The 18,822-nt window shown below is 36.4% G+C and overlaps 1 protein-coding gene across 1 annotated transcript in view; it reads left to right on the forward strand.

Moving 5' to 3' along the window:
* FRRS1L (ferric chelate reductase 1 like) overlaps window positions 1-18,822 on the forward strand; it is a 323,816-nt gene that overhangs the window by 302,728 nt on the left and 2,266 nt on the right. The window lies entirely within an intron of this gene.

Genomic DNA, 18,822 nt, shown 5'->3' on the forward strand with positions numbered 1-18,822 from the left:
TAGAGTCAGCCAAATGCAATGTCTGCCCCCTGCCCAGTGTTGCTGCCCTGGGATCTCTGGATTGGAAGTAAAGAATGCTTTGTTGTCTTGTATATCACTTAATTCATGTAAACTGATTGCATTTAGCAATAACATCAGTTATGTATAAAAACTGTTTTGTCATTTTAATGAGAGATTGAGAGTATTCTGTTTAAGGAGACTATTCGGACAGTATTGTATGGAGAACACAGTCTTAACCTTGTTATGAGCATGTGCAGGACAAGGACTGGTTTTGATGTTTAAGTAGTGGTTTAAAACTACTGAGTTTGTCAAAGAGTTGTATTTGTGTAGGGATACTATTCCAGAGTTTGGCAATGTATTGGGAGCAGACTGAGTCTCCTGCAACATTATTTGACTAGTTTGTCAGTAATAAGAATTTTTTAATAGAGTGGTGGTCCCTTGCTAGACAGTAGGGCACTAATAAGTTTTGTAGTGCAGGGTGTTTTCCTGGATGATGAATGAGTTTGTCTGCTGTAGTTAGTTGCAAATATGTTAGGTAGATGTATAATTCAAGCCACTTTAATTGTTTTAAGCTATGACAATGGTAGACCATATGAAGGAAATTGGTGGCAAATATAGCTATTTTATTGGAGCAGGAGGGAAGTTTCTTTATTTGAGTATTGTTTAAGTTTATTAGGATATGAGCAGTATATAAGAGAGTTAGCAATAAAAAGGTGGTGGCTAGAGGTTTTCTTGCAGTATCTATAAGGAATCCATTGATGCTATAAAGGAAGACTAGTTTTGGGTGTACAAATTTAATGATGTGCAATATACGCTGGTCATATTTGAGATTGCCACTATTATAATGCCTAAAATTATATGCTGGTCATATTTGAGATTGCCACTATTATAATGCTTAAAAGTTTACTGTGAGTTACAGTTGAAGTTCATAGGTTCATTGGTAGGTACTAGGCTTTTGGCCCTAGGGCTTGTATAAGCCTAGCCAAATGGTACCCTGGCTTTTGCCACCCAAGAAAATTATTTTCCTGTGCCCCTGTCAAGCAGAGCCGCAGAAGTGATCCCCGGGGTGAATTTCCTATCTCCCATCCAATCATCAAGATTTTTCTTGAAGAGTGCTAATGAGGAGCTTTGTTTGATATAGATAGGTAGTTTGTTCCAGAGTATGTGAAATCTCTGGGACAGGAATCTATGCCTCCAGCATGTTCTGTTTATTGTGGTGACAAGGTTTAGGTCCCTAGAGTGTGTAGCTCGGAGGGATTTGGATTTCTTTACGTTGAGCATGTCCAACAGCTCTGGGTCTAACATAGCTTTGTATGTTAGGCTGAAATCGCCTCTGAGTAGGCGATATGCGACAGAATAAAGCTGGAGTTTTTTGAGACGGTCTGCATAGGGCATCTGTTTGAGGCCAGTAATCCTCTTTGTGTGGTATTTATGTGGCCTTTCCAGTTGTTGTAGATGTCTTGTGAGGTACATACCAAAAGGGGCATTGTACTCTATAATGGGTCTAATGACTGATGAGTAGAGGAGAACAATGACTTCTTTTTTCCTGGATGAGAAACCTTTTGTGATGAGGTGTGCCACATAGAAGGATTTCCTGACTACTATGCCGATGTGATTATCAAAGGAGAGACTACTGTCCACCTGTGTCCCAAGGTCTCTTATCACACTTTCGGTGTTAAGTAGACTATCGCCTGTGTGGTAGTTCATGGGTACAGAGTTTTTACCAAAAGGGATGACAATGCACTTTTTGGCATTAAGCTTGAGGCCATGACTTTGACACCAGGCATCTGTCTCTCTGAGGCCCTTTTGTAGGATGTCCACATCGTTAGGAGTTTTGATTATGGCTCCTAGTTTGCAGTCATCTGCAAACTTTGTTAGCCAAAGACCTTCTTTGTTAGCCTGTACTTCAGAGAAGTAGATACCAAACAGTGAGGGTATTATTTGCTGACTTTATGGTAAATGATTGCTATTGATTTTGGCAACTTTTTGAGGTAAAAAAACACTAACTTAGTTTTCTTGGGGTTGAGTAGGAGGTGTGATTCTTTAAGCCAGGTTTCTATAGAGGAGAAATATTTTTGTTTAATGTCTTGGAGCTTATTTATTTTTGAGGCAGCACAAATGATGCCATCTGCATACTGAACTAAACTAGCATGATTATTGGAGGTGTGGAGGTCATTAAACATATATTAAATATGAGAGGACCCAGGATAGAGCCCTGAGGAACACCTGTAGTAACTGGTTAAAAAGATGAGTAGCTTTGTTGCCATTTAATGGCTTGTTCCCTTCCAGACAGGTTAACTAAGAAACCACAACAAGGAGTATTGTGAAAGTCCAATTGAGGAGAGTCAAACAAGCAGTTGCTGTTGGCAGACAGTATCAACTGCCTTTGACAAGTCTAAGAACATGGTGGACACGAGAAGACAATTGTTTTAATGTTGGTTTATTATTTTATTGGTAAAATCTAGTAGAGCAGTAATGGTGCTGTACTGGGGCCTAAAGCCATGTAGTGTTTCTGAGAGCAGGTTATTTGGGGTTAGGTATTGCATCAGCTGCATATGCATGCATTTGTCTAATATTTTGGAAAGGGGGGAGAGAATCTTTATCATTCTGTGGTTATTAAACTCTGTAGTGGTGCTGATTTTGTGCAGTAGTATGATGTAGGAGTGATATCTTTCTGCTATGGGCATATTAATTTGTATGGGCACAGGGAAGGCTATGACTTCTGTGGCTATTTTTAGGTAGTCTGATTGTAGTTGGTCTACAGCTATGGAAGTAATTTTTAGTTTAAGAAGCAGCTTCATTATGAGTCAGGTAGGTACTGAACTAAAATTGAAGACATGTGGGTGGTTTTGATTGGACAGGGGGCAGAGGGGTGACAGATGTGTTAGTGTCTACGAAAGATAATATTGATTGTATAACGTAGGAATTAAACCAGGTAGGGATGGAGTCTGTCATATTGTGTGTTTTTGTTGAAGGAGTGGTGATCTTGCCAGGGTGGAGTGTTTGATTTAGTGGTGACCAAAAAAGTGTTGGGTTATTTTTATGTTTGTCTTGTAGGTTGGTATAGTATGTTTGCTTATCCTGTTTTTTGCAAGGTTTCTAAGATGTCTAAATTGTTGTAAGGTATTTTGAGTTTTATTTTTATTCCAATTTTTCCAGGCTTTAATCCCTTTTTATCATGATTTTTTTTGTTTCTTTTATCAGCCACGGTGTGGGGTTGGACTTTACTCTTTTATTACATACCGATACTAGATTATTTAAGAGTTGTAAGAATATGTTATTCAAGTGTTCTGCAGCAGTATCTAGTGGCATACATTCCAGTTATATTGTTTTAATGTTTCATTGAAAATATATTTGCTGAAATTGATTGTATTTTGTATTGGATTATAAATAATATGTTTATCTAGGTTATGGTGAGTTCTAATGGCACATGTTGTTATGTTGTCACTTATGCTGTCTGAGAGGCAGCCTACTTTTATCAGTTTGTCTGGTTTGTTTGTGAGAATTCAGTCTAATATTGAGTGTCTCCCAGAAGTTTTGTTGTTTGTAGCAGGCATGGTTATTAATTGTCTGAGGTTGTACAAGTTTGTGGATTTAGTGGAGGTAGTGGAATTTATGAGTTGCCAGCCTATATTTAGGTCTCAAAGTATTACAGTTTCATGATTAGTTTGTTGAGATATAAAAAATATAGGGTGCTTGCAGCAGTATCAATGTTATTCTCTGGTAGTATATAAATTGCTGTTAAGCATATACTTTTCCTATTGTTGATTTTTAGGAGTGTTACTAAAAGTTCAGCATTGTTAAATTTGAGAATTTCATGTGGAAGTGAGGAGATGGTCAAGGAATTTTATAGATGATAGCTACACAACCTGCAAGCTTGTTTGTCTGTCATGCCTGTGAATATTGTATCTTGGGGGGGGGGGATCTCATTATCCTTTGTTTCTTTTTTTAAACAGGTTTCAGTAGCTATGACTATCAGGAGTGTATGTAGCAAGTTAGGCATGTATGTCATGGATTTTGTTGCACATACTTCCTAGGTTCATATTTAGTGAGGTGAGTTTGGATTCTGCTTTTTGTTGAGATGAATTAGGTGACTGGTTTATTTTGGAGAAGGAAGTGATGGTTTTGTGAACAGTGGTACTTGGTTTGGGGTGAATATCTCTGATCCTTTTTTTAATTAATATTTTATAGAGGGAAGAGTTTGGCCAGTAATATTTTGGTCTAGGTTTGGTATTTGATCATATGTTTGGGTACTTAGTTTTGAGATATATATAGATAAATAAATCAGATATACTTTATTTGTAGAGATGGGGTGTTAGGGAGAAAGACAGGCTGGGTAGATGTTGATATTTTTTGTGAAGAGTGGTTGAAGTCCTAAGTATTTGAATGAGGTGGATTTGATAATTGATGATGAAGGCTAGTAGAGTGAGGAGGAGTAATAAAATAATCTGAGGGACATCTTATTTTATTTGGGTTTATCTTTGTCGTAAATTAGGATTATAAAATGTTAGGAGGGTACTGGGTTAGTTGAAGAGATGCAATTTGATAGTTAAAGGGGGAAGGATTAAGACAATTTGACAGAGAGTCTTGGGTGATAAACTAGAGTCAGTGTTACTATTGGGAGTAATTCTATTGATTGTTTTTCTTTTGGAGGGAACTGATGGTATTGGTTTGAGGAATATGTGGGTGGTGCTATGGAAGTATAATGTATAATAAGAGTGGTATGTGGGAATTGGGGTAGGGTAGGGGAGTGGAGTGAGCCAGAATGCTAGTGAGAGTAAAAGAAGTGGATGAAAACTTGACCTTTTTATATCTTGATAATATATCATGATATATCATGATAATTATATCAATAGGCTAAAGGCAATTCTTGGGAGGGGGTAACAAAATGGTGAATGATGCATCACAATCCATATAATAAAAATAAATGAAATACACACACACACACACACACACACACACACACACACACACACACACACACACACACACACACACACAAAAATCTCTCTCTCTCTCTCTCTCTATATATATATATATATATATATATATATATATATATAAAGTGTATTTTCTTAAATCATTGATGAGCTTCAGTCAACAGTAAACATGTCATCATCGACTATTATTCAAAAAAACATCAGACTGATGTGATCACACATGTAAACATTTGTGTTACATTTTTGATCACCCAAATGTTAATAGTAAGCCTCTCCTTAACATGATCTTTGGCTATAAGCACTTCTAGGTAACTAATGCTTTCAATGCTACTGCTAACATTTATAGGAAACCCCACTATTCAAACTCCCTCTTGCATTACACTAGTTGCCACCCTTGGCATGTCAAGAAAGGGGTGGTAAAAGGACAATTTATTTATCTGGCTTAAATAATTTCTGATGACAAAATGTTTGAACAAGAAAGTAACAAACTTCTTGACATGTTCCAGGCAAGAGGGTACCCGTTCCATCTGATTGTTAGTATTCGTAGTGAGGTTAGCACTAAAAGGTTAGAAAGTACCATCATACCTCTTTTTAGGGGTTCCACTACTCAGATTATAGAGGATGTTCATGACAGATATGCTACAGGTAACAATACTAAAAATTATGGTAAGGCATTTGTCACAATTTACACTGTGGACATTGATACAATTGGTAATATACTATATAAGAACTAGAAAATATTTTCTTGTTTTGGGAAAGGTTTTGAAAAGTTTCTGAAAGACCATGTATAATATATAGGACAGGGACAAACTTGAAAAAACTGTTGGAAGGCAGTGAAAAACTGGCTCCAAATTCAGCCAAGAGATGGGGAACCTACAAGTGTGGACTCTGCAGTCAATGTAAATTTATTTTTGAGGATAACACACTAGTGGTAGGGACCCACAAGTTGGTTACTTCATTTCACTGCACTTGTAAATCACTAGGTTAGTATATGTGGCAAAGTGTGTTCAATGTTTGTGCTTTTATGTGGGAAAAAACAAACGGAAACTTAAAGAGAGTATTTACAAGCACAATCTCGATATAAGGAACAAGAATGTTAAAAACTCTTTATACAAGCATGTGGAAACATACACTGATCATTTTTTTTTTATTTTTTGGATTGGATTTTGTACCTCAGAGTACAAGGGGAGGGCCATGGGAAGATCTTATTGAATACAGAGAAATGATGTTGCAACTAAGGTTGAACGCTTGTGTGTCCCCTGGCCTTAATGAATGTATTTCAGTCAGTAGTGTACTGTGTTTAAAATCATACAAAGTGTAAACCTTGCACCTTATGTTCTAACATCTACCTTCTTTTGTACTTGACAACATAGGGTTAACAAATTTGCTTCTGTTGTTAATTGATGTGGTGGCTTGTATTTTTCTACTATTTAAATATTGTAAAGTTTGTTGAACTTTTAGATTCTGATGAAGTCTTGGCTATAGACTGACGAAAGCGCTTAATCTTGTTGGTTCATTACTAATAGATTTTTAAACTTCTTGCTGGCTCGCTGGTGTCTTCAGTACCTTCACTTGTTGGATTGTTTATGGTTGTTGTTCCTGGTTTGTGTTTTGCATTTGGACAGTATAATGGGTCCAGGTGGGCCTGACTTAAAAAAATGTATGAGCAAAAGAAGACACAGTATGAGGAAGCAAGGATGGAAGTCAAAAGAAGATATGAGATGTTTTATCTTAGGTGGATGGTTGACATAGCCTTTGTAAAAAATGTAGTGCTAAACATTGATAAGATCATCCTTATCTTAGTGGTTGGGTTGGAGATCAGATATTAAACAGGACCTGCAACCAACCCAGTGTATAAGAAGAAATTCTATACCTTTAAAATCTGATTCTTTGACCTGATAGACAATGGGCCTTCCTGCAGTATCTGCAGTATATTCAAGCAGTGTTTTTTCTCTGTTCCCTACTCCTGGCAGATTAGTAACTGTAAGTCATTATGGTACTAAAATCATATTCAAGCAGTAGCAACGTTTCATTATTTCTTAAGCCACTATTGACTGATTTCTTTGAAAGAGCCTAACCTTTTCAGGGTATGTGTATCAACAGGCACAGATTGTTGGGTTTTCCGTGATAAATCTATATTGAGCCACAGAGCTTTATTTCAGCTAATACAGTGGTCTGTCTTATGATTACATAGTATTTACATGTAAAATTATCTGCCAGTAGCAAAAAAAAATAATAAATAAATAAATAACAATAAAATATACTGGTAAGACAAGAAAGCAAATTCTGGTTACCCAAATCAGCCTATTTCCAAATATAAAATGAAACTGGAGCAGTGGTGGTAAAGTCTTACATTATTATTTCTAACAGTTAATAAACATTTAACTACAACACAATTAACTTCATTGAGATGCATACAGCAACAGAACTGGATGAGCAAAGAGCTGCTAAATGTCCTAAGGATTAATTAAATAGTGGTGGCAATATATTCAGTAATGAAGGATAGATCCATCTGAAGAGTACAGAGAAACATCATTTGTGTCTGGGCAATGGGGTGGCAGTTAAACCATGGTAGAATTAAAAAAATGAATATGCGTTATTGTAAGAGGTGAAATACATCTAACCCTTAGAAGCCTGATTGAATAAACATACAAAGTGATGAAAATGCCTCTTTAGGCAGAGCACAGTACATTGTAAGTAGATAGAAGATGCACCAGATAGGATTACAGATGGAAGCACAGCACAGCAAAGAGGAATATAAAATACACCAGATAGGATTGCAGATGGGAGCACAGCAAAGAGGAATAGAAAATGCACCAGGCGGGATTGCTGATGGAAGGACAGCACAGCAAAGAGGAGTAGAAAATCCACCAGATAGGATTGCCGATGGGAGCACAACACAGCACAGCAAAGAGGAACAGAAAATGCATCAGATAGGATTGCATATGGGAGCACAATACAGCAAAGAGGAATACAAAATCCACCAGACAGGATTTCCAGATGGGAGCGCAGTATAGCAAACAGGAATAGAAAATGCACCAGATAGGATTGCTTATGGGAGCACAGTACAGCAAACAGGAAATGAGTGTCACTTTTAATAACACAGAGAGAGAGAGAAGCCAGAAATTAGGAGGAAGAATGAAAAAGAAGTATCTTTAGGGACTCTGGAGGAAGAAGTACAGAAAATGGATAAATGGTTAGAGGCGAGCTTAAATACTTGAATTATTCCCAGTAGACAATGAATGTTTGTCAGCCAATGTTTCCATGTTTGTATAGCTCATATCTGAAGACAACAGGTTCAGGGTACATGTGGGGGTGGGGGACTTAATATTTAATTACTCAGAGTAAGAAAGTGAGTCATGCTTTTCTGATCTGATAATTTGTAGCCTCAACCATAGAAGCAAAATATTTTAGAGTTACTTCCAACTTGGATTTACTGATGTTGAACATGATTTAAGAAGCACTAGTTCTTAATTATAACAAATCAAAGCTGACAATTTGCTGTTGTATTGTCTGTAACCATGCAGTCAACATGTTACATACCACAAAGATAACATGTTAAATCTTAACCTGTGCTTAAAGCATTTGGGTATTAGCCTTGTCTCTGCCCAGATGTATGTATAATATATTAATACCAGAGCTGAGATACTGTACCACCACAAACCTAGCCTTGCTTAATACAAAGTTTGTAACACACTGTCATCATCTTAGTTATTATCATTGTTAAAAACATCCTACACATTTATGATGCTGCATGTAATTCAGCCCGCTGACAAATCACTGTAACCCCTACTGCAGTTGGTTAACTCCTTCCAGATATTACATGGCTTACTCACAAATGTAGGCTTTAATCATGGTCTCTGTGGTAACAGCTGAAGAGCTGTACTAATTACTACAACTATCTACTGGGAAACTAACACTCACATTTCTAAGCATTCTTTGCCCCTGATCATGTGTCATGTTGATATTAACTCTACCAGTAGATTCCAGTTGCATGTTATTCAGACTTTGATGATATACCACACAGGTCCACTGTTTTTCTCCTATTGTCATCATACCAGAGCAGTGCTGTCCCCTCACCCATCTTTGATTCCACACTCATTAGTTCCAATAACACCATGTCAAAACAGACGTTTGTCATGGGAATGGCGTTTTTGCAATGACCAGAAAGTATTTCCTGAATCTGAGCACATGGAGTGAGGAGAGGAGTACCATGTTCAGCCTAATGTTACAGACATTTAATGTTAGTAATACACCATGGTTACCCTCATCAATATCAGGCACACCTTCCTCTTTCTGTTATTATCAGCATGCTGCTCTGACTTCTGCTATCGTTACCATACTGTCTCCTTCCTTGCATGTGTTTTCAAGCATTTCACAATGTTGCATCCATACCTCATCTCTATTACATATGTTTCTGCACAGTAAGGCTTACATTTCTGATGCAGGCTTTTTTCACTGTTGTCACATCATTATTTCACTGCTATCCCTTAAACCGAATGCTGCTCAGATATTTTTTATCTAAAGCATTTAATTATCCACCTAAGTTATAATATATTTCTAGCCTTATCAAAGTCTAAAGAACAACATTGTCTATCCCTGGAAATAGCATAATAGCTGTCATTTCTAGAGCCACTTTAGCACAAATGTTAACAGCAGACCTGCACTGTCTCCTAATGTCCACATACTGTTGTATATCCTACATTTACACTAGTGTTTGGAGGTAAAGTCATTTTAGAAATACTGCACATGCTCACTGTGATGGTCTACTTGCTAATGTCAGGAATAAACTGGATCTGATAACCTTCAATAAAAAAGCTTGAAGAATACTTAACAGGCTCCTACAAGTGCTAACATTTCAGATAAAGTAGATGTTTGAGATGAAGTCCTGATCTCACAAAACTCTGCACTGGCTTTACAATACATAGTTGATGCTGCCTCAAGTAGCTGCTGGATATCTTTAACTGATAAAAGAAATAGAAATTAATTATATTCTTTTGTCATTGATTATAAGATGCAGATTTATTGTCATGCTTTAAATATGTGCTTTCATTTTCTACTGTGCTCCTACGATTTGCATAATTATATGCATCTCTACTTATTTTTATGTAACTGTACATATATATATATATATAAGGCTGTGTGAGTATATCGTGACGGACGACGGGCGGTTAGAGTCGTGAGATTGACGGTCTGTGGGGATAGGGGTATGGAGTGGGGGTTGTGGGGTAGGGGGTGGGGCGGAGTTAGGGTGGTCGGGGCCATGAGCCAGTTAGGTGGGTTAGATAGGGTGGGTTAAGGGATTAGTTAGGGGTATGTTAGCTGGGTTAAGGGATGGGGCTGGGAGCGGGTGGAGGTAGGTGTATGGTATAAGTGACAGTGAGTTAGGGTTAGGGGTTTAGGGTGGGCCGTGGTGATTTTAAGGGCGTGCTTTGCTTTGTGTTGTTTGTGTGGTGGGGATAATGGGGGTTTTTTTAATTTTTATTTGTGTGTGTGGTGTGTGGAATGGGGATGTGTTTTGTTTTAATAATTGTTCGCCGGGTATGTGTGCTGTGTTTCGTTTAGTGTTGGTGTGTACTAATATGTGGTTAGTGTGATTCGTGTTGGGTTGTTGTTCGTGTTGTCAGAACCATATATATATATATATATATATATATATATATACATATACATGTACATACATTGAAGTCAGTGTCAGCACTGAGAAAGGATTCAAAACAAGTTCACTTATGCAGTAATCTATCCAATATGTTGACACAGAGCAGTGTTTGTGTAAACTTGTAATGCTCAGTATCCATGTGTGCAGTAATTTGCAGTTCAGGCTCCTGGAGAGACAGAGCCTGTGCCATACAGCAGGTGTAAAGCAGGAAATAGTCATGCATAAATGGCAGTATGTTACAGTAATGATGCACAGTTACTTATATTCCTCCCGCACCTAGGGATAATTGAAAGTGTATTGGTCATGTTTTGAAACAAGTATAAGTAATAAACCTTTGCAGCTGGATGTAATCTCCTAACCACAAACAATATTAATTTGCACAGCTTCTGATAAAAAAAGTGTGTTGTTTTTCCATTTTATTTGTTGATAAGGACTGCCCTCTATATTTTTGCTCAGAGATGAAAATCAGTGCAACGACATTATAAAAACTAAACCCACAATGCCTTACTTCCTAAATTAATATATATGCTACTGTGTATTCATACTAAACAAATCAGGAGTAGTTTCTTACTTCTTAGAAAGATAAGTTGTCAGCTAGTTTTTGCAGGTGGAGCACTTCAGGTTGAAATTTAACACGTGATTATGTAGCAAAAAAACCCCAACAATGAAGTTATCTTCTCCTTTAAATATGTAAGTTGCTTCTGCTTACCCACAAAGCTTTACAGTCATATGTAAATTACTGCACAGTATCTACTATAACATTATTTTGTGTTTGGGATTACATAAGTAAAAAATCAGCACACTTATAACTTCATTTTTTTTTAGTTTTGTAAAATCACTTGCAACTATAACCCGAGACATGTGACAGGCGATTGAATTAGTTGTAAAGCAAAGATACTTCAAAAAGTGACCAATACACTTTAAGCAGCATCAATTCACTTACCCACGTGTCTGTATGATGTGGAAAGACACTGGAACCCATGCTGATACACAGATGTGTAAATTCTGCACTGAAGGGACATCAGCCTTGAAATGAACCACAGAACCACGTGTTGTGAGGCAGCAATGCTAACAAGTATACCACTGCCCCTATAGAATTCTGTACCTGTTCAGTTTCTCTGTAACGGGTAAGAAATTGATTAAGGGACACCTACCCTCACATATTGTACAAAATACCACTAAAGGAATAAAACAAAACAAAATAAATAGCTGACTAGGATGAACTTGGGAAGAGAACAGTGACCATTGGATGCACCCATCTTGGAATGAGCATCTTAAGAAGGACATTTATGTGAATAAAATAGGGAAATAAGGATTCCTGCCCTCAGGTATTCTACAAAATACCACTAAATGAATAAAACAAAACAAGTAAATAGCTGACTAGGATGGATTTGGGAGGTGCACAATGACCATCAATTGCATCTGTCTTGGAATGAGCTTTTTAAGGACGTTTATATGAAGCAAATAGGGCATCCAGAATGGAAAACAATGCAGATAAAATATTGGCTGTCAGGCCTTCTCCATGTTATTTATGTTTAGCTAGTTTTCAGCTTGTGCGCAATCTGTATGAGTCTGATAGATAACTCAGTAGTGTGCAACCAGTGCTAGCTTGTTCCCTAGGGAATGGAGGACTGTAGCAGTCATCCCTCTACACAAATAGGGACTATGAACATAGCTAAGAACTACAGACCCAGATGTTTCACTAGTCTGATATGCAAGAATATGGAAAGAATTACTGAGAACCAGACAAACAAAGACATAGGAAAACTTCAAACACTGGACCCATCCTCGGTCTGTTTTGTCGGCAGCAGTCATGTCTCCTAAACCTGGTGGACGTCTTCAAGAATGTTACTAGAGCCATGGACAAGGACAAAGTGGTGCAAGTTGCCTACCTGAACTTAGCAAAGGCATTTGACACAATACCTCACTCTGGTATTGCGTACAAATGTAGGTATAAAGCCCTGTGTCACCCAATGGCTGAACAAATGGCTCACAGACAAAACACATGAATTTAAGGTGGGGAAATCCACCTCCTCCAAGAGGCCTGTTACTAGTGGCATCCCATAGGGTACGGTACTGGGACCTCTCCTGTTTATAATATACTTCTGTGAAGTCAGCGTAACAGGTTTTGAACTGGATTTTCTTTTCTTGCAATTTTTAGATTGTAATGATATTTTATAAATTTTTAGATTGTAATGATATTTTATAAATTTTTAGATTGCAATGATATTTTATAAATTTTTAGATTGTAATGATATTTTATACAAGTGTCATGGACACTGGGAACCATACAGTTATGGGTCATGTGAATTTTTTAATTCAGTTTCTTTGACTTGCCTTGATCTTGCAGAAACTACAACGTAGTTAGAAAAAGGGTGGAATGTGTGTGAACAATCCCTGGTGGTGCTATGTAATATTTCGGTTACTGCAAATTATATTTGTGATGAGACCTAAATTTGGTATATACCATTAGAAAGTGGACTGGTGCACCCCATAACTTCCTTCCTCCACATTTTCAAAACACAGTGGGAGTGGGGTTAGGGAGGTGCAAGCCCCCTTGCCAACAGAGTATAAACACAAAACCACCATAAAAGAGCAGGAACAACACGAACAGATGCACAAAATTTATTCTGGTACCTCGGCTTCCACAGCCTTCAAAGGAATAATCATTCACAGACCAATGCATCATTTTATACATATTTACATAATTGATTAATTAAATAATCATACTAATTCATTAGAGACAAGAGTTATTAAAAGGGCCATACACAGAGGAAAAGAACACACACAAAAAAGAAAAAGAAAAAAGAAAGAAAAAACCCCACATATATACACAAGAAAAAAAAAAAAAGCTTATAAACCAATTCTAGTGTAAATAAATAATTTAAATAGTTAAATTATTTTCTAAATTTAAACCTTTAGGTTTTAAAGTGCCAAAGTTAAGAATAAACATACTTTCCAATTTTAATAATTTATATAGGAAATTCCCATTAGTATAAATGTCAGGTCTAGCCAAGGCACAAAAAAAGAAGGAGTCCAACTTCCCATTATGTAACATATTAAAATGTTCTGAAACTGGACTTTCCATCCTCCCATTTCTGACGTCCCCCATGTGTTCCATAATTCTAAACTTTAATTGGCGTTTGGTTTGTCCTATATAATATTTCGGTGGATTACACCCACAACCTATAATATACACCACCCCACAAGATCTACAATTAAAAGTATCCAAAGCTTGATATTTAATGCCATTAATGCAATTTCCTGTTAAATTCCTGACATTTTGGCAAATTCTACATTTTCCACATTTGAACATACCCTTTACTGATGAAATAACATTTACCATTTTTAACCTAATCTGAGATTTAAATTTTAATTTTTCTTTCAAATTTGCATATCTACCAAATGAAAAACAAACCTTATTAGGAAATAAATGGCCAATTTCATCATTATGATAAACAAAAGGCCACAAAAAATCTACTATTTCTTTAAGAGAAGGAGAAAAAGGAGAATATTTGCTGACATAAAAAATTCTATTCCCTTCATTCATAACAGATCTATTCTCCCTTTGTTGATATAATAAATCAGTTCTTCTAATAGAAGAATCAGATTTACGCACCTTGCTACTGCTATTCTTTATTGAAATTTCAGAATAGCCCCTCTCAAGAAGTCTATTTGTAACCATCCCAAATTCAAAGTCTAACAAATTAGTTTCAGAAGTGTGCTCAAACGTGCGTTTAAATTCGCCATAAGGTAATGCTTCAATCAAATGTCTTGGATGCGCACTAGTGGCATGAAGAAAATTATTAGTTGCAGTGGTTTTTCTATAAGGTTTATATTGTACTCTATTATGAGAATCTACATATAATGAAATATCTAAAAACTGAATAGTAGTTCTATTCAGAACATAAGTAAATTCAAGACCAAACTTGTTATTATGTAAACTAGTAATGAAGCCCTCAAATTCAGTAATACTACCAGTACATACAAAAATCAAGTCATCAATATATCTATAATAGAGCACAACACTGTTCTGAAAAAACTTTAGCCTATATAGAAAAGTTGTCTCAAAATAGGACATAAACAATATCGCATAGCTGGGGGCAAAGTTTGCACCCATTGCAGTACCATCTTTTTGCAAGAATATCTTATCTTCACAACAAAAGTAATTGTGAGTTAATGCAAATTCTAGTAATGAAATAATATATGAGGTACGTGGGCCCTCCCCCAATATACTTTGAATAGCTTCCAAACCCCATTTTTTCTTTATACTTGTGTAAAGTGCCTTAACATCCACCTTGGCCCAATAGAATTTACTGTCCCATTGCATATTCTTCATTTTAGTACAAAATTCATTAGTATTCCCAATGTGTGAAGAAACATGAATCAATTCTTTTTTAAGAATAGAGTCCAATAGTATACCAATATGTTCAAGAAAGCAGCCGCGGCATGAAACTATAGGGCGACCCGGAGGGTCAACAAGATTTTTGTGTATTTTAGGTAGGGCATAGAAACTGGGATCTCTAGGATTAACAATGTAAAGTTTTTTAACATCTTTACTATTGAAAAAACCCAGTCTCTCTCCCCTCTCCAGAATTTCTAACAAGGCTTTATTAAATTCCAAGACAGGATTATTTGGCAACTCCATATAAACTTGTTCATTTGATAACAAATCAAACACCATTTTCAAATAATGTGTTCTATCCATGATTATCCAGTTCCCTCCCTTATCTGCTTGACAAAAAGCATATGTGTCACAAACAGCTTGCATATCTTTTAAAGCTTTCCATTCATTTTTAGTGAGGTTATAGGAAAAATATTTTTTCATAAAATTCACATATTCAGCCTCTATTTTACCAAGTAACACATTCTCAAAAGCCCTTAAAGCAGCAGAATTCTTAGGTGGATGAAAGGAGCTATAGCTAGGCAAGACTGGAACTTCAAGTTTTCCATAACCTGTCACAAACCGTTCATTTACAACATCACATAAATCAATTTCAAAAGTATCTGTTTCCCCCTCTGCAGGCCCAGAAGTTTCATACTCATATGTGGAAAGGTTCAGCAAAGAGTCAAAAGAACATGATAAATCATCCTGCCCAACACAGATCTCATTACCATTATTGGTTTCCAAAACATTTAGAGAACTCATTAAATTGTCATTAGAACATTTCTTATTTCCAAAAAAGTTTTTTAAGTACAATTTTCTACAAAAATGCTTAGCATCAATAATTAACTCTGAAAGAGCAGGTATCTTGGTAGGCACAAACTTGCTACCTTTAAGTAATACCTGCTCCATATCAGAAGTAAGTAACAAATCACTTAAATTTATAATATGCTTTTGCTCACAATTGTACAACACATTTGAAACAGCAAAATGTCCCAACCTCTGACTTTCACTTGGAACAGCCGAAAACTGTACCCTTTCAACGGCGTCTATTACGACCTTTGCTTCTGGATTTCCTCTTATTGCCTTGTTGTTCTTCCATCTCCTCTTCCATGTTATCTACTCTTTCAAATGAAACACTTTTTCGACTTGCCCCCGTATCTGAAGATGAAACAGAAGAGTCTCTTGTGAACCGGGAAGCTCCATTAGTTCTTCCGGTTCCGAATGTACCATTCTTTCGCTTTCGCTGCCACAAATAGATGGTATTCTTGCTAAAATCATTGATATCTCTATTAAGCTTATTTTTCTTCCTTGAAATAATATCATTCTCAAACTTACTAGTTTCTGTATTGATATTCTTTATAGTAGCTGAGAAAACCTCTTTAGGGATTTCGATAAGTAGACTTTCCTCCACCTCTGCAATTCTAAGTTGTACCATCCCCAGGTTCTTGCGATTACGCTTGATAAGTATCTTAAGCCAGTTCAAAGTACATTGCAGTGAGGCAGCCTTCCACTCCTCAAGAAACTCAGTCTCATCATCAGCAAATTTCGAAGCGGGTAGTTTGTCCACCCGAAGTCCCCTGGGTGTAATGGACAAACTGACATATTTCTCCAATAAGCAAGTATCGTAGAACAAAGAAGTTTCTTTAAATCTTAATTTTTTAAGCTCATCGAACCTCTTGTCTCGATCGATGCTTGCCGGAGCTCCCCATGGATCAGACGCTGCCAGTTTAACATCCCTTTCCTTGCACAAGTCAGCAAAACGGAAGTTTTCACTAGTAGAGGCTAAATTAGCCATGATAAATAAAAAACCTGCTCTTCACGAAACACAGCACAACCAAAAAGAACAAGTGATGCACAAAACCACCATAAAAGAGCAGGAACAACACGAACAGATGCACAAAATTTATTCTGGTACCTCGGCTTCCACAGAGTATAAAGACTACACTGTGAAGTTTTTTGTTTTTCAAAGTAAAACTGAACAGGAGCATATCACTGTAAACAGCCTAACAAATAATGTAATACCCATACTGACAGCTCCTCAATTATAGTTCTGCACAGGCCAAGAGTCACAGAAGTGAGTTAAAGTGTGGCAGTTATAGTTAAACATTGCCACTTGATGCAACATGATATGCCTTGTGTACCAAATTTGTACATGTTTGTGTATATGCCTATTTATAAAATATAGAGGTTAGCAGAAGAAATCTGGTCAAAGCCAAAAATATTGTGGTACAAAGGCACAAAAATAGGGGCAGATTTAAAATTTTGTTCTTATCAACTTAGAAAGTTGCTAGAATAAGAGGTGTTAGCATGCATTTTTCTGAAGGATATGAAGTCTGAGAATCAAATGTCTACCAGAATTTAATGACTTCAGTCATCAGTGATTTGCCAGAAAACCACAATATGAGGCAAAAATCTGCACAGTTGAGAGGTATGGTGTGTGTGTGTGGGGGCAGAGAGGATATGGTATGGTATGTGTGTGTGTGTGTGTGTGTGTGTGTGTGTGTGTGTGTGTGTGTGTGTGTGTGTGCGTGCGTGTGTGTGCGTGTGTGTGTGTGTGTGTGTGTGTGAGTGGATGGAGAATATATGAACATTACTATAATATTAAGATTCAGAATATTAATAATGATCTGTGCAAACATATGTTAAATTGTAGAGAAGATTAGTTCTCTTGTTTTGTACTGGAAACAGTACCATGGGACATTAAATGGGGCCTATGGGAAGAAAAAATAGAGTACCAGGAAACTTACTTGCAGTTGGTTTTACAAGCAATTGAGGCCCCTGGTTTAAATGAAATATCTCCCTGGCACCGGTGCTGAAGTAGAGAGCAGCTAGATTATAAGAGTATTACATACAGATAAATAATTTAATAACACTTAGGTATCCTCTGTGAAGTATTTGTGTGATTGGGTAGCATTTGAACACTGATTAAAAGGAATATTATGGTGGAGGTTTTAAAATTAGAGTAGTAGCTAGTTTTTGAATATTTATCAGTTGGAATAGTTTTTAAAAATGTGTTTTGTAGTTTGTAATTTGTAGTTTATGTTTTACAAGAGTGTTGATGTATTTATTATGATGGCCACTAGAGAGTAGTATAGGATTGGACATGTTTTTAAATTTATTTTTATAGTGAGATTGTGTATTAGCAAATTATTTTCCTCAATAATATTATATTTTTAACATATTATTTTTACTTACATTGGTTTTTAACATGATGGTTATGGAGATTTCAATATATACATACATATTAAAGAACCCTTTATTGTTTGAGACTGCTTGCCATTCTTAATTAATTTTTTAATTATTTAATTTAGTAGATTATGTATTACTTAATTGTTTTTCATTCAGTTTTAATTGGTTAATTATAGGTATATAAGAGGGAAGTGCTGGATGGATATCTTTATAAGTCCCAACGTTCGGGATGAAAAATGCAGTGATTCAGTTAAGCGTTTAATGCTATATATCTTTTTGTGGTTATTAAAGTTCTTTTGGAGTTCTTCATCTTTGGTGGTATTTTGGTTCCTGTACCTCTACAGTGTTTTTTTCTGTTTTATTTAGAGTAGATGTGTTTGCACTTTAGGCACTGGCTTTCCATTTTTGTTTATATGGTTATGTTTATACCATTTATTACACTGATGACATCAATGGCTATTCTTCCATAGGAGCAGTACGGTGGTCTCGCTTTTACACTTTCCTAACTGTGATGGAGTGCAGTATCTGTGGACAGCTTTGGTATGCAGGATAGTTATTTCTAAATTGCAGTACCACTGTTTTAATGCTGTCTGTCTCATTTGCATATTCAATGCACAGCAACTGCTTGCCTTGCTTTGAGTGCAGTA

The sequence above is a fragment of the Protopterus annectens genome, chromosome 3.part0 (assembly GCF_019279795.1).
Source record: "Protopterus annectens isolate FY-2018-M chromosome 3.part0, PAN1.0, whole genome shotgun sequence".
NCBI lineage: Eukaryota > Metazoa > Chordata > Ceratodontiformes > Protopteridae > Protopterus > Protopterus annectens.